The following is a 21,725-nucleotide window of genomic DNA, read 5'->3' as shown; positions in this document are numbered from 1 at the left end:
TAAATGGGTTTAGTACTTCCTCCTGTTTTGCTCCTAACGTGTAATTTTTTCCTTTTCATCCAGCGCGCCTTATTTTGTATTAACAGAATAGACGACCGGTGGCCTCCGGCAAGGCATTAGATCCGTTCTCCTTTTCTAATTTCTTGAAACTTTATATTATAGAAGATGCATACGGTTTATCCAAACGAGTTCAGCCTTGACGACCGCCATAAGCAGATAAAGGCTATCGTATCTTGAAGGGCAGAAAAATATGCGGCTCAGTTTGTATGTAGATGGGCACGTTGCCAGCCAAGAATTCAACGGTAGAAGACTTCCTCGAGTTAATGACCGGGCAAAAGCCCAGTGCTGTCTCTCTTGTCCATACAACGATTCTTAGCCCCTAGAATTTAGCCACGGCAGACGAACAGCGCCAGTCAAACGGATGAACAAATCCGGAACCGCGAGCGTACAGACTACTAACTATTGTCACTAACGAAGTTGGCATGGAATCTCTGTCGTTCTATACCATGGAACCAGGTACAGAGACATGCGTATCCATGTCTCTATACCTGGTATAAAATTCGCTCGAACTTTAACTTTGTTTATACTAGCAAGTGTTCAACAGTTAGAAAAGTTTATTCGGTATTAGTGTTTGAACGGTTACGGAACGTCTTCTATAGTAGTTGAAGTCAAATGTGAAAAGACTTAAAACGGAAAATAAATCGTGGCTAGAGCCAAACGTGCATTGATATGCGAAGCTTGCTTTTTTTTAATTCATTAAATGCCATTTGTGTTTCATTAACATAGTTTGAACTTAAATCAATGATGAATAAGCTGTGCTCAAGATCTTCTGCTTTGCGCTACCAGTTAATATCATTATTATTAGAACTATTCTCAGTGTGCTCAAGGAGAAGATCAACATTGCTTCGGCAAACGTAACGATTAGAGGCGGTGCATATTGCACGCCTTGGACTGCCGCGACTTTTATCGTATCCAGAACTAAGTCCGTCTTCCCCGTCCTGTTTCGCATAGATCTCTAAATATTGACTAGGTATCGTACGCTGAATCCCGTCTTAGCAGCAGTGACAACAGGCAGCATAGCGTGTTTGAATATATACCTATTTCTTCAGGCAGTTCGTATACATTCTATGCTCTATAGTTCTTTAACTAACGAAGCTTTCGAGTATCCAGTAGTTGAAGAGTAGATGTCGTTAGATAGACCTCGAACTGTTCTTTTTTAGCAGATCCATCTCAGCCTTAACCAAATAACATGCATACGTACATTTTCGAAAGTCTATGACTCAAGAATGATCACCAACATTCGTATATACCTAGACCGGTATCTTCTGGTAGGTATGCACGCCATAGCAGTTAGGAAAGAGCAGGGACGACAATAAAGGTGCCGGCATGCTGCATGACTTTGTATGCGCTACCTGTTTGTGGGGTGCACTGTCTTTTAGACGAAGGGCTCCAGCTGACTGAGGTTGCAGAAGTGTTGCTTAACGAGCGTGGGTGATCAATTACCGCAGATGCTCTCTTGCCTGCTAACAGGTATAACTACCCAGGCCAGGCAGAGTGCCAACGAGATCAAGTGGGGCAGATTTGTCTGGGCCGCTGGGTCTCATCGCGTTTTTTTTGTGTTAAATGTAGCACCTTGCAAAATTGAATCACTGGGGTTACATGGTACTTAAACACTGAATATATTTTTAAACAATTTGATATTTCTTCAAATGTATTTTTTTACCTAGTTGTTATATAGTGGAGATAACCATGATTGAAGAAATTATACATTAACATTAATTATACGTTGATATAAGCTCGAAAGATTTATTCTTTGACTTTCTAACTTGAAATAGCACTTAGGTTAGTTAAAAGCGATATACACTCAGAAATATTTTTATACAACACAGATTTCTATTTTACAGAATCCAACTTGGTTCCAACCAGATAAAATCAAATTTTAACTCTGCCCAAATAGAAAACGTTTTTAAATATATCTGTACTCAGTTCGGCAAAGACTTAACAAATCGTGCCTCGTCTGATGTCTTTTGTTGACCAGTGCACAGACGCGCACGAAACTTTGCATTTATTTTAAGCCTAAACTTGGATTGTGTGTGGATGTTTGTAGGGCAGCAAGTACGCGTACGTTGTTTGAGACAAGTTAGGGCTTTGCCTCTAGTTGGGCTAGTCTTAGTATTTCTGACATGCCTACGACTGTTTGGCCATCGACATTTTGTCGTAACTTGTAATGTCGGATGTAAAGGGAGACGTAGTTTTGCGTAAGTAGATCGGGACAAGGCGACGAAGCGGCAGAGGTAAATAGGAACAAAAAAATGATAGGTTGCATTGAAGACACGCGCAAGCAATATCAGGTTTGCCAGTGCAGTGGTGGTCCAGGGTGGTTAATAGATAATACATAGCAAGCAGGACAGGCGAAACTGTAGAGGTTCTGCTGTATGTAGTCTCAAGGATAGAAATAGACGCACTATGGTGGGTAACCGAAGATAGCTAGAGCAAAGGATCAAGAAAACGATGGATATTGATCGTGCCAATGTATACGCCGAAAAGATCGAGACACTCCTCCTGAAAAGAGCGGTGCGGATTTAGCGCTGATGTATGATCATAGTGGTCACGCTAACAGAATAAGCTATGACGGATGGCGGTCCTGACAAGACACAGAAAGCCAAATCTCGTTATACCGTGCAATTCTACAACACAGTCAAGACTTCGCGCTCATTATAACTACTCCCATTCTATAAGTACATAGGTAGGACGAGTAGGTACATACATTTGGCTAAAGAAGTGCAAGCTCCGCATCGTACATGCCTTAATCGTCTATACTTAAATATTATGGCAGTAAGCAGTAGGAGACTTCAAGATTTGAGTCAACTAAGCCATATAGACTTAACCCAAGTGTATGAAGTGTTCGCAAGATTTTCAAACTTTTGTGAGTTTCAGTGTTATCCATGGCATATTGAATGAATATTCTAAGAAAAATGTATGAAAACAGCTATTTTTCTATGGCTGATTCCGCACAAATGAAAGTGTGTGGAAACTGACTTTACACGGTTTCATCTGTATAGAAGTCATTCTCGATTCGAGGATAGATTTCCCCTAAGAACGAAGAAGTATGGATAGCCGAAAGCTGGATCCCAGCTAACAATCAGCATCATTTTCTCCTACTATAATGATGGAGTCATTCTGATTTCGTACAAACAAACGACAAGTCAATTCAGGTAAGATAGTTAGCCAAGACACAACGGTACCTCAAGCTGATGGTTGCCAATATCAAAAGACTCTGTAAAGAGACTGAGATTGGCAAGCATAGACTGTGCACACAAGTTAGCAGTCTGAAGAGTTCACAATGTTTTCCCAGTTCATAATATCGAGAAAAGTAGAAAATGTATCCTCAAACTACTCCATCGAAAATTTTTATAGATATAAGTTACGGGTTATGTTATTTGATGTTTATAGGGAGGCGTTGTTCGACGTCTAAACAATAGCAAAAAACAATTAATGCACAGTGATCGCAGTATCTAAGGAAAGAGAAGACTATGGCTATCTTGGTGGAGGAAATCTTGATCAAGCTTTTTTTTACCTTGAATACCGCAAAGCATGACATGATGAAAAACACGTTGAAGGTAATCGACTGCAAAAAAACTCATGGAGGCTTCAGAGGGAAAAAAAGCGCTAACGGTTTCTCTGTTCAGTGCTGGTGAATTCTAAGGCAACGTGTGATCCTGTATGAAGATCCATCGTAGCGACCAAACCTTGCGTACGAAATAAACGTACTTGAGTCAAATGTTATTCTTGATGATCACTAACTGTTTTGCTTCAAGCATTCAGTAGCTCCCATTGTGAAGAAGATCCTACTGTGACAATTCTGCGCATCATGCTAAGAGCAGATATTACCTGCGACAAAGGCTAGCAACTTTGGCCTCTAAATAAATTTCATTTATTATTATGCACCGCTGGTTTAAATTTCTGCATCTGCACATATATATATAGTTACTATGCTGTTTCTATCTAAATCTAGTGGGAAACCGCCACATAAGTCCAACGAAATTTATTCCGGCAAAATACTATAGTGAAAGCAAGTCGTCTATATTAAATCTTAAGGGCAAGTCCAAAAACTAGCCCACAAAATCAAAACAACCAAAGTGTTAAGGAAGAACACCGTAATAATGAATAAAGTCAACGTGAAAGTCATAAAGTTTCAAAAAGGTAAGAGTAATGGTGATTTTGGTATGGGGCTCAACAGCAATATTTTTAGGGCCTATTACCTACGGCCTTATTTTTGACCATTTTAAACACAGTACGGAAAAGAAGTACTGCGCTTTTTTGCAGTAAAAAAAAACAGAGCACTTATTTGTTATCCATGATGATACTTTCATACGTCATGAGACCGCGCTTTTGTCAAAATATACAGACTTGTGTTAGATGATGGATCGCGATTAATCATTTTAGCTGATTTTAAATGATTAGATAAGTTAGCTCAGAAGTGTGCGATTGTAACAATCCGATCCGAGGTATTTTATCCCGCTGATTGAAACCTTTTCTTCTATTTAAAGACATGCATGTAGCTGACCGTTGACTCTTTTAGGCTCCTGTTGATGATAATAACGTAAATGTAGCGCCTGCTTCTGTAGCTGGGCGAGACTCACGTACCTTTGTTTTAGCCTGTATCGTTGTTTTCGGGTGCATTGTAGCCCATTTCGTCAATGCTATCTGCATACTCCATAGAAGTAGTTTCATCCCTTCTTGTTAATCCGGTAGCCAGTCTAAGTTTGTTAACATAGACTGAATTTGCTCAGGCAGCTCAGTGTAGCTCCGCTTGGTCCCTTCGATCCGAGGCAAGGTTCAATCCCTTAAAAGCTAAAGCACTTACCTTCTCCTCGACATGACAAAATCAATGAACAGAATCAGAATCAGAATCTGCTAGCTACTAAAACTGCTGTTGCCGGTAATCCTTTCGTTGTTGATCTGTAGCCTCAGCGACTGCGAAGCCCGCGATCTCCATCCAGACCGCCACGGCTGCGTTCGTTTCCAACGTCCGATAAGTTGGAGGGAACGACTTTGCTTTGACTCTCTCGAAGATTTAGAGTTCTCACTTTTTCTCTCGCCTTCTCATTTTGTTTCGCCATTGTAGTTTTAGTCCTACTTCGTCCCCCTTAGCCCTTTAACCGAGTACCATTCACTCGCACCTGTCCGCTATCTCACTCTAGACCGCGTTGCCAACCTGTGTTCTTCAGTTTGCCACGTTCTCCCCCGTTCCATCAACTGTTTGCTTCTAGTGCTGCTTGTCTATACTCTCATCCTGCCAGCCATTTCCAGTACGTTCACTCAGAGTAATAAAACTATTCATTGCTGGTGCTCTCTGCTACCGCGGCTCCTGTCGGTGCTGCTACTGTTTCGGGAGCGCATTTCGAATTAAGTTGGGGCAAGCCGCTATTCTCCTGTGACGTTCTCGGGAGCGGCTACAACGAAAGGGCACGGCTAGGGTATCGAATGTTGGTGGGGGAGACAGGAAGCTGAGCTAGGCGACGGCGGTGGGGGATCTCGGGTCGTGTAGGAATAGAGTGTACCAATGGATCGAACTAAAGTTGAACTGAAGCGAACTAAGAAGCAATGCGAACCACACGAGGACAGAAAAAAAGGGAACAAGACGAAAGGACGCGACAGACGGTAAAGCGGCACGCCGTGGAAAAGACCGGGACACACACACAAACACGCAGATATAACAGCGATCACAACGGCAGCAACGGCGATGATGATTGTAATGATGATGATGACGAACCCTCATGGAAAGTAGCGGACCAGAACGAGGGTTGCACGAAAAAGGAGAAAATGAAGAAAAAAGAAAATGGTGAGCGAACATATACTTAGTTTTCAATCCCTAGTCCTACTCAGTTTCTTTTCCAACAGGCTCTCAAAATTCGTCGGTATCTATCCGGCGCCGCGGAGAACACGAGTTTCTTGCCTAATACTTCAGAACCAACGTTCGCCCCCAACTCTTCTCCCCGACTGGTTCGATACTTTCCGCTTCGAAACAAGAGGGATAATAGAGGAAAATGAATATATAGAGCGGCAGAACGGGCTTGTTTCGAAGCATCGTAAAGATGAAGATAAAATGGCTGACGCAATGGCAGCTCTCTGAGAACATGCCCGGTTCAGGGCAGACCAAGCGTGCGGTAGTCGGCCAGCCGACCAGGCAGTTCGAACTTGATGCCTTGCGGATCTTAGCGTCGGATAGATGTGCCGCTGTACTCAACCAAGCAAGCAAAAAAACGCGATGCGCCCCTGATGCTTGAGGGTGACGGGGCGTGGGGGGCTGAAGGGGCGAGCCATTGGTACAGGAGATAAGCGACAAATTTAATGCGATTATATCGTTGTTATTGGGACGCCACTCTCTTTTGTTCCGTAGGTAAGTATCCAGTCATTCGTTTTTGAAGGCCGTGCTGCTTGCTGCTCTATACTATCTCAGATCTGTCTGCTGCCGTTGTGACGGCTGTTGCTGGTAGGGAAGCTTTTGTCGCGGTGGATTTGCTGGCCTGTGCATTAAAGTAGAAAAATTAAGAAGATGGGTTATGAAAGAATCGAATGAAGAACTACAGAAGAGGGAATTCGACTTGGCTATGGAAAGAAAAAAGTAGAAGTGTCGCAACATCTATGCATTTCTCTTGAGACAAGATAGCTGTAAGCGCATGGGCCAGTTATGCCAACTAAACCGAGTCTTTTAGGCCCGCTACATCTACGATAAAAGATGATCTGAAAAAGGTTACTACGAACAACAAAATGATTCTAGAGTGGACATACTCAGTATGAATATACGTCCGAATTTATAGAGTTAACCGATTTATTTAAGAGGGCGTTTCACTAGCATCTGCTTAGCGCCTCTCAATAATTTAAACGTGAAATGAAACTGTATATGAGTCGCTAACTTAGTGGCTGTCAAAAAATAGGTCAAAAAATATTCTTATTTTATACGACACAATAAACGCTACAGGTTTGCTAGTCGGCTATAGCATGGCCAGTTTTCTTTTGCTGTCAGTGCCTCCATCCAGCGGGTCACTGTTGTTAAAACGAGCCATAACGTTATGATTGTTATAAGATAAGATACTGACGCGAGGGATGACTACCTTTGTTCTGGCGAGGATGCGCATGTTGTTTATTTGTACAAGGAACGAAGCAACGTAGAACAAAGGTTAATTTTTTTCACTACTACTAAGTAGATGCTGATCGCAAGACGATTTGGGTGAACGACTTTGATTGTCGGGTGCACCGACGGGCGGTTCACCCGCAACAATAGCAGAAATTGTACAATTTGTAACAACGGTTTATTATCAATATTTTGGTAATAGAAAGCATCCTTCTCGAATTGTATGTACGTTTGTTTTATCTATCTACCAGATGCGGGTCTATCAATTAATATTCGTCCATTCGAGAATGTTTGGTTGCCAATTTAAATATTGATCACGAATGTCGATGGCAGTGAGGTTTGTTTGCAAAGAGTTACATCTTCGACGATTTGTGCTTTTTTATTGTCACCCAGCGATTCGTGCCATGCACGGGTAAACAAAGCCTGCGATGTACAGGTTTGCTCTAATCATACATTCACCTCACGAGGGACGTACAAACCTACCAACTAGTCCAAATATGTTTGAAGGTTAATCGCATATTCTATCAGCCCCTTTTCCAGCTAAACTTGATTGTGTTCATCCTTTACGTATACACACCTAAATTACTTAACGGGTTAACAACGTAGCCTCTTCCTTGGTTAGCTCACTTGAAAGCATTTAGCTTTGTTGTACACACAACAGGCAAGCAACAGTCTTCACTGGCCTAGTGTGGTACAGACGAAGCTTTCGCCATTTGACCAAGAAAAGAAACAAGAAAAACACAAGAAGCTGGCGCATATTAGTTCATCTATCGAACCGTAACAGATATTGCAGGCACAGGCTGTACGGCCTAACGGAGCGTGTACGCCTTTCAGGCTCTGCTCTAGGTTTACCATCGTTATAGCTGCTGTAGCCGTTCACATTGGTGATCAAGAAATTAATTTTTGAGGATTTTTGTATGAGCCGTTTGCTGTGGAGCCCCACAGTATGTGCTTTTGCTTAACGTCCCTTCGTATTACATGCATTCTACTAGCACTATGTGTTCCGTGACCTTAACAGAACGAGCAAAACACGAGAACAGGATTATCAAGTACGAGTCGCCGCAGAAACTCACGTAGCATTATTTTAGCTTGGGTAGGCCTTGGGCAGCCTATTTTAGTGTTTCAGAGTTCTCGTTTTCACACAAACGCGGACCAATGTGTAGATGCTTGGATGCTTCGGGATCTGTTATTGTGACCGTTGACTATTTGTGAAGTTATGTTGCCTTTCGATATCTAGCCACCCCATGCGTGCGATTGCTTGCTAAACACATTTGTTGTTATAGTTTAACTTAAGAACTTTGATCTGATTGGAGCCACCTAAAAGCCAGCGGTGACAGGTGCTCATGTTTCGCTCTTATTAGGACGATTACTACTCCTGCTGCTTGCACTGTAGAGGATTCTCTGTCCTTCCTAATGGCAGCGGAATTGCTCCACTGCATCCATTAAAGGGGGACAAGATTTATACTGATAGATTAATTTTATTCCATATAATTTCAATAATATTTCCTTTCATATTCTGCGTTACCAGTCGCTAAAGCTTCTGTTATTATGTATGAAATGTTTAATTAATTTTATAGGTAGCTTTTTTGGAGATATGTCTGACTTCATCAGGCAAGTAAGCCATGAGTACGCACGTAACTCACACTCCTTATAAAAAGATGAAAAGTCATCAAATCGTTCCAGCTGTATACGGCATAAGCGTTCGTATTCTAAGCGGCTTAACGTTCGAACAAAATGTTTCGTTCTCACAATAATGAATAGCACGACGCTTTCGACTAGAAGCATAGACCTACCTCATTCGTTCGGACGCTCCAATCCGTTGGCTGGTTAATGTCAAGCCCTTGCAAACAGGGAGCCATAGTTAGCTATTGCTAAAACTAGTAACACGATAATATTTACGGTGACAAAAAACATATATGTTTTTTGTCACCGTAAATATTATCGTTAAACCAGTCAGGTTGAGAATTGTCCAAGGACTACCCTTGTTTTAAGCTAGAGACACACAAGTGAACGTTAGGAACTGGTAAGAATAGTCATTATAAAATATCGAAAAAGAAGAAAAAAAAAAAGAATAATACAATAACAGTGTTTGTATCCTAGTGCAGACGTAGTAGGGTACGAAAGGACTCACTATCCGGCCTACATCCAACCTAATATCTTCAGATTTGCTCCCAGCCTAAAAAAATTTCCACTCCCTACTGCGAAGCAGCCCGCCGCGGTTGGTCTCTCTAGACGAAGACAGCTAGTCTAACAATCGGATAGCAGATCGGCAGAACTCAGGACGAAGATCGTCAACTAGAACTGCTCTTGGTAGTATGCTTACAGAAGCATTGACATTCTGATATGACCGTTGTTAAGAATTGGGCTGTAGCCCTATTCAAGCTAAAAAATTTTTACACCGTTTACTGTTAGGCCACCCAGGGCCTAGCTAGGAGCGGCCGACGCAAGTGAATTAATGATCCACAAAAGCAACCTGTGTTACGTAAATGTCGTCGTATCACGCAAAGATAACTTGACAACTCTGCACTGTCTGTTGAAGTTACCATCTTTAAAGTTACTTCCGGGCCCGTTTCAACAAAGAATGTATACAATTGTGGATAACAAAGATAACGCGCAGTTTCAACGTCCCGACCACTCGTATATAGCGACAACTACTATAGGCTAGCGCAATGCAAAATTCGATTTAGCTAGCTTCATCTATACGCTTTAACTTACCAATATAACTGCTAACTACGGTTGCTGAAGTACTAAGGGGCTCTACGAAGACGTGCTCCAAGGCTCGACGGGAAGTCCTCCATAGATGCATATAGATAAATATAGATACACATAAAGATCAAATAGTTCTCATAGTAATAGAAAAACTACGAAAAACAAACATTTATTTATAACAAACAAGTATTTAGTCGCCGATGCATTGAAAGCGCTCTCAAAATATTTTCAATTTATAGGTGGAACACAAATCACCCTAACATCTTACTTACATCTAAAAAAAAAAAAAAAAACAGTACTCTCAGTGTCCTTAAACGCTTAAACCTAAATTACAATAACAGAAGATTACACTGTACTACCCAATAACGAACTGAGGAGTTACAAGGATCTAGTCCTTGTTTTATCAGCTATCAGGACACTGTCAGCTGTTCCTTCCACAGCAGATATGTGCGTTTAGTTGATGTAACGCACCTTTGCCGAAAAAACCTGATCGCTGCTTCAGTCAATGACAATGATGGCATTATTCGATCTGAAAAAATTTTGCTACGGTCTTTCCTAATGATGACGACAGCAGCAGCGGTAATGCTAACGGGCCTCTTTATCCTGCGGCTACACAATAACATGAATCAATTTACGTACGAATTTAAGTGTCGTTGCTATGTGAGAAACTGAACTAAGTAATCACGAGATAATTTTGTTTTATGCAAAAGTGCCGTAAAATTGTCTCGCTTCTATTTAGCCTAAGGGTAATTTTTATCCAGTAAAACAGAGGAGTAATGACATTCTGAAAAAAAGTGTTTTTTTTCCTTTAGATTTAAAAAAAAAATTTTTAGCATGTTCTATCAGTTCGAAAATGAATAGGGTAAAAATCGTTGCTTCTCAGTTATATGCACACGTACATAAAGTAGCAAACGGCGCGTCAATATCAACTCTTAGAGGGATTCGGTGCCTTTTCAAAATTGTAAGTTCAAGTTAATTATAACTACGTTTTAAGCTGCGAATAACCTACAGCCCTCGTCTATTCATCATTCTATTTAAATATTTTTTTTATGGAACTACTCAAGTGGTCGCTGACTGCACGTACCAACATTCGTTGTGCTACAATTGTCCGGCGTGTAGCTGAAGTGCCTTTCGTCGTGTCTGTGTTTACCTACAAATACACCCGCTACGATGACAATTCTTCGTATGTTACCAAACAATAAATACGGAAATTATTTTTCCAAGGAAAAAAACAAAAAAAGGCGTGTATATTTTCAGTCGCCCAACAGGATGGCAATAGCAAAATGGCGCAAATATGTGCGAGGGCACAACTACATAGCACGTAGATCAAATGATGATTTTGTTTCTTCCAAAAGCAGGAGATAAGATCATCAATATCTAAGCGAAAGGTATACATTGTCATCAATCGGCGTTCTAATAACCAAGGCCAATGGTCGCCCTGAGCGGCGTTTCTTTCCTTCATTCGCCTCTCGCGTTCACCTATTCCACAATGTATAATACCACGAAAGGATTGCTGAACTCGATTTTACACGTACGTTTGTACGTTGTACGGAAGCTATCTGTTGCTACCGGTGACGTATTACTCCTATATTCTTTTTAACGGGCCGATGCATGTTGCACGCTCTGTTGGCGGTGTAAAAAAGGGGTGGCAGGAAGACGGTTACTCAGGACGTTTCGCTTTTGAAATGACGATGACTAATACAGCCGCTGCTTTTTCTGTGCATCATTTAATTATCGGCATCGTCATCTCACCGTTCCTCCTTCTACCCTGTTATCGTAAAGTCTTTAACAACTATTACTATCTCTGCTTCTAGCCTCGCTCACTCTTTGTTTTTAGTGTTGTTATTACTCCTGATATCGCTTCCGATGGAGTGGTCATCGCTATGCTGCTGTGGTTCTAATTGTATCCGAACCAATTCAGTTGGGGCGTCGTGGGCGGCTGTTGTTGTTAATTGAGATCTTCATACTGCCGTGTCGAGTGGGCGGCTATCGCATTAGTGGTTTAGTAAGTTTTGCTCCCTCTTATACCCGATACTAACGCAATAAAAACAGCAATAAAGACAACAACAACAACAAAAGTTAATGATGACACCAGCACCGTGTATGAATGAACCTCACATAGATCCAGCAGCACTCGTAGTGATTCTTTATACCGGTTATATTGTACATACGAACCAGTCCTAATTTACCAATCTTCCTAATAACTTTATCTATTCTTAACTTAATAATGTTGCAAAATACCAAAGCAATTGACTTTTACCTGCTCAAAAGCTACCTAAAAGCTTGAAAAACAAATGATCTTAGAACCTGGGAATGCAAGATGTTAAGCAGAAAATATACAAATCAAAGAAGATATTAGCCATGGTAGTAACCTATATAAGGAAAAGTCAATATAACAACAACGTTATATGCGTGTAGTGTCTCGCACCGTTAATCTTTCATTTCACTTTGCACTTCCTTTCAATACAAAAGTCATACTAGACATCTCATAATGGAAACTGAGAGTGGATCTCAACGAAGTACTTACACATCCATTACTCGCTAAGTGGTAAAAAGCTTTCCGCAAGTTTGCTCTCAGAACAGGCAGACAAGTTGACAAAGTAGGCAGATCGTTGATTTTTCATTCTATGGGAAAAGTGTTTTCAACTTCCCTTTTATTTTTTCTACCATCCTTGCAACCCATATGGCCAGTTACAGCGCATTTGACCGACTCCTGCTTTTATCCCCTTTGCTTAACAGCCCTAAGTGAACGACCCCGTTCGTGACGCCGCCATAATTGTAGTACCACAGTTTCGATGCATGTGCAAGCTCGCGCATTCGAAATTGGTCAAGTGGGAGCGTGAATTTTATAGAACGGGCAAGGAAAAAGTTTCCGATCCCTCGTCGACCTTCGTATGCTTCTCAAAACCCTCTAATTCGTATCATTTCCTCAAGGCAACCCAGAGCCAAACAAGCCTCCGAAGTCCGTGTACTGTTCGTTTCAAGATCGATACTACAGCTGGTGCTGCTTCATCGAGACGCGGTAAGTGTCGACATCAGCTAAAAGTCCCTTAATGTGCGCCATACATCATTCCCTCCTGTTCTTTCCTCTCGTGCGTCTAATGTATCTATGCGAGGGGGGGGGATAGGGATCTTGAGGGATCGGCGCGAGTCGAGAAAAACACTTGTGGTCCTTGCCAATCTCTTAATAAAGCGACGAATTGCTTCTAATAGGTCACTTTAAAAGCGAATCTTGGCCAGTCCTGTATCCAGCACCCATGGTACCTAGACAACTTCGACCGTACATGCGTAGCCACTCTTATCCATTGATGTGAATGTCGTAGAAACAGCCCTAGGGTAGGTGAGTGTGAAATAGAACGAATTACAATGAATGGACGGAAGAAAAAGGTGCCGTCTTGGGCTGCTTCACTGATACAAGTTAACAGTAGTCCCATAGAGAACTTACTGGTAAGTTCAGACGTGCACGGTTAGTATATGCTGTGCTTTTCTATAATGTATCTCACTCTCCGGCCCACCCGCACCGCAAACATACTGGCGGGCACGATCAAACTAAGCCAATAATAGCTATGTAGCCACGTACGTACGTCAAGCAAACAATCTTTTGGCGAAAACAGCTTCGTGCGCGGATAACAGCTGTGTGGCTTCAGCGATGGCCTACTCTCCTTCAAGTATTTGTTCCTCGTCAATCCGTTTAACTGGTCGATAATCTATTTTAGCTAGTGAATGTGCGGCGGATGATTTATTAACTCGCATTCGCTGATCTATTATAGATACCCATCCCAGCTATATATTATGCCATAGTAAGAACATCGAAGAGGTTGTTTGCTCCGGTGGCGCCAAATGAAGGTACATGTAAATGTCGAAAAAATACGTAACCAGGAAACTATGGTTTTTACTCGGATGTTGCAATTTCGATGAGTATTATATTGTGAGTAGAGTTCTTTGCTGTTCAGTGGATGAGGATTGAATCCATTTATTTATGTTAGGTTTTCACCCGTCGATATCCCTGTGTAAATTCTGATCTGGATTAGAATCGACCATCTCTTTTCAATCATGCATAATGATTAATATTCATAATGTAAATGTTACTAATTAAACGATTAGGATCGGCACGGTTGGCGCGTATTCATCTTCAGAGGACGCCCATTTATACGACATCTCGGATTTTCCGAGACTCAGAGTTCAACGACAGCTAAAAAGTTCTTTTTTTCTTTTGATGATTTCATTTTTGTAGAAGATATTCTTATTTTTACGCTGTATCGGCATAAATGTCCCTTGCTTGCTGTAGGGCTCGTCGCTATGACCACGGTTATTGCCCCGAATGTATAATAGTCGTGCAGAAGTTGCTGCCATTATTATTATTATAGCTATTTTTGTCGTTGACAGGAAGAGAGCGCGCAGAAGTTCAAGCTAGAGGGCCAAGAAAAAAAACGAGGAAAAAAGACAACGACGAAAACTATTTCTGCAGATCGCTCAATCAATAAATCCAATTATCAAAGTAAACAATTCATGGAGAACTGGCGCGATTCTCTGGTTTTTCCAGAGAAACCGACGTCGGCTTCCTAACTAGCTGCAGGGCCCAGCGCGAACCCAACGTTCGCACGTTGACTGGCTCCCAGTCGCCCGGGTCTCACTTAGTCTCTGAGCCTAGAAGAGAGCAGGTAGAAAAAAGACAACCGTAAGTCCGCCCGTTCATCATAATAGTAAGGCGGTTCGAACCGAGCGTACAGCCTATTACCACAGAAACTCAAGCATAAAACCCTCGCCGATTCACCGTCCGCCTTAGCTTTGACCTTGAAGCTGAAATCTGAGCGAGCTAGAACGAGGCTGGAGGCCATATGCGCGGGGAAGGGAGGGGCAGGCAAAGCAAACATTATTAAGGCCACTAGTAGGTCGGGTCCGCAAGGCTAGTCGACGGCAGATCATTGCCTCTACTGAACGCTGCTTCAGTAGCACATGAAAAAAATCAGCTTTCTGAGCACGGGCGCGTGACGAACTAGTGTTCATGAAAACAGAAGCTTGCCGAGGCTCCTCGACGTAATTCTATCTACTGCTTGCACGAATATGTATGTACATGCTAGAATAAATCGATCGATGGATGGATTAGTACCCGTTTCGTGATTTTTTTTGTTCAACTTACTATGTTGTTTACTGGAAGAAGTATGCTACCTTATGGTGGCAACTATGGGAATAAGTATGAATATTGAATAAAATTAGTTCGGAGTGGGACTTTTTGATTTCTGTTTGTGGGTGGCTTCGCCAGTGCTCAATAAAAACTTGTCGATAACGCTAGAAATGGCAGCTAAAGCTCTATAGCCTTTTGTTTCCTAGTGGTCTACCTGAACTGAGCAGAAGTATGCAACGATTTTGCGTTCGATTATATCACGCTATATTTCTAAACAATAAAAGTTGAATGTTAGTATTAAACAGTAACCTTCTAAAAGCAATCGAAATAGTTGTAGTCCTTATCGCTTTGTTTAGCTAAGGTCGTTTGGGGCGAATCCCGACAACAAAGCAGGTTACTCAGCCTGTTTAACCTATGCCTTCCTCTTTTTCGCCGTTTTTTAGGACCTGAGTAACTAGTGTTTCTCTTTACCTGGCTACTGTCTCAAGCCTAAATCTTTCGATTATATCCTTACCGCGATATTTCTCTAGGTGATGTTGAAGTTGAGAAGTTTAGATAGACATCGTTAGCTATAAAAAATGAGTAATATATGCATGCAAGACGTTAAAATCACACTTTGTGATCTTTGCTGAAATTCGACTTCATTCAATATATAAACTATTATTCTTATTATTCTAGCATGTATTTTCTCCCATCTTACCTTAATAATCAGTCGTGATTTCACAACGTACAAACATTACATATTATATATTAATATTATTTACATTATACATATTTGTTCCAACAAAAATAGGCGCCTCTTGGAATCCAATTGATTCATTTTTTTTTCAGTTTCCATCAGCAACGAGAACCAGTGCCAAGCGTGACCTAACTAAAGGAAAAACATACTCATTCATGGCCGAAGGAGGCTCAGATCTTCGCCAGTGACACAAGCCGCATCATGAGGAGTGACTTCAAAGGCACTACGCGGCAAGGACTAGCACAGTATGAGGATGCCGATCGAATCTGTATTGGTAGATGCAGTATAGACGTAACACGCATCGTAAGCAGCATTCAAGTATCCGCCCGCTGTGCGTCGCGCCGCTGTGCGTCGCGTCGGCGATCATCGCAGCCAACGGCCTGACTCTGGGCAATGTCTATTTTGCCATCCTTGGCGGTCAACACGGCCATTTTATTTCGGAAGTACAATAGCAGAAGCAGCTCATCCGCCAGCGCGCTCGCTATGAGTCAAACGAAGGTCTTTGTCGAACATCCGAATCAAAGCGTGCTTAAAAAAGAAAACGGACATAGTCGATCATGGCTCGGGGCTTAGCGAATGCGCGCATGGTACCGCCATCTGGGCGGCAAGCTATTAAATTAACAAAACTACAACAGCGGATAAAAAGATATAATTCAAAGTACCTGCCGTTTTTCTAATTATTGCTTCGCTTTTACTGTCCTAGAAACGACATCTGGCCATATTAACACACGGAAGACGTAGCTATGTAGATAAGCAAATAATGAAGGACTTTGCGCCTGACGTCGCAGAAGACTAGGGCGTCAACTAGCCAACTATTATACGTATACGTAAGAACTAATCACGACAATCTACAGAACTGCTATAATTGGGTTTAGAAAGAAGATTCAATTAAGAATTGTAGTCTCAATTGTGTACGTTAGTGATGCATTGACATAGATCTCTTCTTTTATATTCGATCTGTGTCTATCCATCTCCCGCTCTAGGAAATCTGAGGGTTTACAGTCGACTCTTTTTTTTTACTATATTTTCAGCTAATTCTTTGCACTTTCAGAGATTTGCGCTTGCAGCCACGGTTGACTCTGACTCACTGAGACACCTATATGTACTATACATACGTACGAATTTGCTCGACACAATTCTCCTATGTATTACTTCTGCAGTACTTAATTGGTATCGTTGTTTTTCCTATTGTTGTTGGTGTTTCTGGACTGCATATCGACTTCGATAGCGTACTTCGGCTGGTCTGGCGAGGCCCAGGCCATTGCAGCACACCAGCAACAGCAGCAGCAACGGAACGCTATGACCATCAGAATCAACAGCATTTTTAATAAACATCGTCACCATCGCCATCCCGATATCGAAATCTGTGAGATAGTTGAAAATAGATTTTGTAACAATAAGCAGCCCAGCACGGAAACAGTAAACGAAGTATTGACAACAACCGCACCGACAACTGCGCCCGTTAACAGTAAATTAATAAGGTCTTGTTCGTACGTAAACATGTCCATAGTTTCTAGTTATATTTAGTGTGTGTTCAATGATTCTGGCCATCATAGTAGACGAATGCGGCCGGACATCTTACGTTGTATGATGTGGGAACGGGATGACGTTACCATTAGCACAGTTCATGGTACCCTCTACTTCGTGCTAAAATAACTTCAGTAAACCAATTTACATGTGAAAGCCCGCAACGCTGACCGTTCTGCTTTGGCTAGTGGCTTTAGTATTTCAACAGAAAGACTTCAATGTGCATTATTAAAGTGCACCTGGGCTTTTTTCGTACATTTAATGTATGCAGCTCTTCGAGCGCATTTTACATAATTTTGTACATTTAGTTAATGGTTAGTATTTTGTTTTGTAGTGGGATAGTAGAATACAGACGCTGGATAAGCAACCACACTCGAGAAGCTGCGTATTTCGATTCTGGTAAATGATGAGTACCGTAAAAATATCTTGGCGTGTCAATCTCGAATATTTAGTTGCTACCTGCGTTATCACCCCTAAAATCATCTACAACAAATGCGCTACACTCTATCGATTTATACTAAGACACCAACCGTTTCTACTAAATCGTGATTTTACAAAATTTTTTTTGCCTCCACCTTAAGTAGGCCGCATGGGACTGTCTACATAGGTTCCTCACAGTGCAATCAGTTGCCGTCGTCAGTAGTGTTAATGATAGGCCATAGGCGATACTGTAAACGCTTTTATTAAATTGCTGGGCCGTTTCTATGCGTATGTGTGTATAAAAGGTAATACGGTTAGCTAAATGATTGTTGCCGAATCCCATCACAGTTTACGATGTCAGCTAGTCCGCCCTCAGACGCAGGCGCTGCCACGACACATTAGCGCTTCAAATGGCCTATTTCTCTTTATCACTATCCTCGCTCCTATTCACACTAAACTACGGATGCAACCACTTTGGCCAGGAAGACGTCCAGCCAAAGTCATGCTGGTTGTCCTGCTGTCGTCGCTGACGGCGTTGCAGCAGCGATCTTCCCTTGCCGGCCGGATGGAGTAGCAGCGAGTGAACGAATTAAATTGATAAATAGTTTTTATTAAGCTAAAGCTGTTTTCTTATCAATTTTCGTTTGTGCTTCTGCTGTCTTAAATGCTATTGCCCATGTACTCAACCCGCGAATGGCTATCTAGGGATTGTGTAGAACATCTCATTAACGCTTTCATATTATAATCATCAATGCTTGACGCCAGAGAAACATGCAGCTTGTAGCGTTCAATGGCGCTGATGATTGAGTACGCTCGTAAACAAATTTTTCAGCTGACCTTCTGCTTACGATAATCATATGACAAGGTACAACATACGTTTTGTCGTTGTTTATGTACGATAAATTTATGCACATATGTCAGAGCTGAACACAATTTATCGAACGAATACGCCTTCGCGTTTCTCTCCATTAAACAAAAGGTCCCACGAAAAAAGACGAAGGTCGAAATGGCTACCGCGTTTCTACATGCGAACAGGCTTTTATGGATACCCTGTGCCAGATTGGTCGATATCGACATTATCAGATATTTAAGCACAGCTACCTTAATTATACCTTATGTTCCATAAATGAGTAGATCATACGAAAACAGGAACGCATCGTAGTGAGCCATGTTCGAACGTATTCGATGGTCGCCTAAACTCTTCGAGAAATCAATCAGGCAATCGATACCTTTTTGTTAATGTTAGCTCAATGTACACGATATAAAAATACATTTAATAACACCAGGTTCTGTCGAATTGGTGCTCCAATGAGCTGATGCTCGGGATTCCTTCCATTTTATAGATACTACAAGAAAAGAAAAGACACTGATAAAACAGAAATGAGACAAGCTTTTCTGAGAACAGATCATAGTAAAGCACGACAAAAGAGTTATATAAAGTGTCTAAGGAAATTACGTATTTATTTATATTATAGAAAAATATGTATCAACTTGTCGTTCTGATGTGCGAGGAATATTCGTTAAGTTAAAGCCTATTGACCATCAAAAAATAGTTTCTTTTGACCAGAGAGTGTTGGACAGACCAAACAGACAATGGACATGATCAGCGGGTTAATTTGGCACGTGGAACACAAACGGCATTTGGCAAGTCTACTTAATAAAAACCATGCTTGCCATTTTGTCATCGTCACGGACCGCATCCGTCGACCCAACGAAAAAATGCTTGCTCGTCAATTTTCCACAAAAGGTTACAAGAATCGACAAATTCCCACAAGATGATAGTGGCATTCGTCAGCGACACAATTCCACTCGTCACGCATCGACAGTATATGCTGGACGACAAACGTACAAAGCGGTTTAGGTGTGTATAAAGCTCTGCTAGGATAAAGCCTCTTTTTTAAAGAATTGTTATTGTGGATTATTCGTTAGTAGGCCATTTCCGATAGGCTCAGTAGGTAGTCATCTCTGATGTAGAAATTGTGACGAAATCTGTTTCAATTATTGGGTAGAAGCTGGTGTATTCTATTAGGCTGTTCATTCAGTGCATGATCATTTTTTTCTGAGATTTCAACTTCCTACTTTTACTTGAGCACGCCAGTTGATGTTTCTGCTGGACGAATGACTTTCATATATATATATATATATATATATATATCTATTCCTGGGCCCCGAAAACTCTGCCGTAGAAGTCAAAAAATATCTACTTGCTACAATTAAGTAGATTTATTGATGTTTCTTTCCTAGGCGAATATTAGCAGACCCGATGAGATCTAGAATGAATTAGTATCACAGTTTGAAAAATTAGTACCACAAAGTCAGCGTTTTGTTTGATATCTGGAAACAGTTTGAGGAAAACTGATCTAAAAGTTGAAGCCTACGATTGGCAAAATATCCTACTTTAGATAGTGTAGCAACGCTCCCAAGACGTTTAACAAACGCGTTTCTGTTATTACATGTGTCGTGTCGCCTTTTATACTACATTTGCACTTGCGTATACACTAAACATTTTAACTAGGTATGCTTGAATCGGAAAACTATCCGCTATCGAATACTGCCGTATACTTTATGCATTGTACTTGAAAAATACACCTCAATTCGGCGTCCGGGTAGTTATCAGCACAAAGTCAACCTCGCGAAGTGCAGCCTCAAATAGCCACAAAACAAAGCCTGCGAGCCAAGAGAACGTTGCCATAGACGGAATGACTGCTAAATTTCCTCATCAGCATAATTATCATCATCATCATCACAAACTAAATTCAACGTTCTTTCCTTTTCTTAAGCCTCCTCAGCTTGGGCTTGAGTCGATTCAGGGATTACCTGATTTCGTTACATCGCGGCCGCAAATGCCGCCAAATCTGGCAAGACGGTCCAGCGCATTGAGTGATTCATTGGTAGCAGATGTCTGCCGCTATTGCTCTTGAAAATAGCCAGCTAGACTCCAAGTCACCATTGGTGTTTACTTAACCCCTGTTTACACTTGGGGGTGTGAAAGGAGATAGCAGGCGATGGATATACTATGCGAAAACAAAGTCGGTTGATAGAATTGAGCCCCACGGGCCTGGTCGCCCTTCAAACGCGCGAATCTACGCGAATATATACATGTACACACAACGTATATGTTCGCGTATCTATACAGGAACGTCGTCACCATTCGAGAGAGACACTGGGTGCGTGGGCGAAACTAAATGTATTGGCTAAGATCTGCACTGGATAGCGCCTGGCTGTGCAGTCTAGATGAGGTTGGGGGTCAGTGGCTTCAACTTCGTGATGTCCACACAAATGACAGATGCTTCCTTCACAAACGACGCGTCGTGCCGGCGATCGCCTCAGTTGCCTGCTTTACACCGGACCAGAGATGCTCAGATCGTAGCAATTCTACTTTTGTGTATTATTTCGCCCACTCGGCATTTCGCTGTTTCGATATTGTGAGCCTTTCCTATTCACGCATAGTTATGGTTGTTTTATGTCGTATGATCGACCCAGCGGTCGACTCAATCCGGTTCTAAAACAACGAAATCGGCCAAGAGGACAGGGCTAAGAATCAGCCTGAGCAGGCAAACAGCAAGTATCAGTTGGTCCGTCATTTGGAGTGCGTTCGGTGTCCGTGTGAGATTTGTGTTAAGACTACATATAGCAATGGAACAAGTAGAAGAACGTAGGCGTATACGTAGGAGGACTTGACTAAGATTCAAATATATTTGAAGATGTTAGTCGGTTTCGGGGCAATCGGTTAGAATAATATGACAATAGAAACCATAAATGCCTTGTAATGCAGGTGTCGACATCGTCGTACAGACACGGACTGTCTTTACAGGAGAAGTTAAAAGTGATAAAATGACTATAGGGATATTGCAGAATCAATCACAGTCGACTTATGCATACTACTTCCAAGTCGGCGGAATCTCGTACATAACAGATTAAGTCAACAGTTTCATACCAACGGCTGATTGACTTCGTCGTTGGTCATTTTCCGCCTCGGTAAACTTCCTTTGCTCAGTCAGCTCTACTGAGCCACCACACTGTATAGAGATTTATACATATTAGCGGGTGGCTTTGTGCATCTAGTT

The 21,725-nt window shown here is 41.7% G+C and overlaps 1 long non-coding RNA gene across 2 annotated transcripts in view; it reads right to left on the bottom strand.

Moving 5' to 3' along the window:
• Positions 1 to 21,725, bottom strand: part of LOC147756692 (uncharacterized) — a 50,760-nt gene that overhangs the window by 12,550 nt on the left and 16,485 nt on the right. The window contains exon 4 of one of the 2 annotated variants that reach the window (XR_015323320.1): positions 12,118 to 14,494. The exons of the other annotated variant lie outside the window; for it this stretch is intronic. This is a non-coding gene — a long non-coding RNA (uncharacterized LOC147756692). Of the gene's footprint in view, positions 1 to 12,117; positions 14,495 to 21,725 lie in introns of those variants that run through there. 2 annotated transcript variants of the gene reach the window in all.

The sequence above is a fragment of the Varroa destructor genome, unplaced genomic scaffold, assembly GCF_002443255.2.
Source record: "Varroa destructor unplaced genomic scaffold, Vdes_3.0 BEIS01000003.1, whole genome shotgun sequence".
NCBI lineage: Eukaryota > Metazoa > Arthropoda > Arachnida > Mesostigmata > Varroidae > Varroa > Varroa destructor.
Note: the sequence above shows the minus strand (reverse complement) of the source record. Positions and strands in the feature narration are given on the sequence as shown.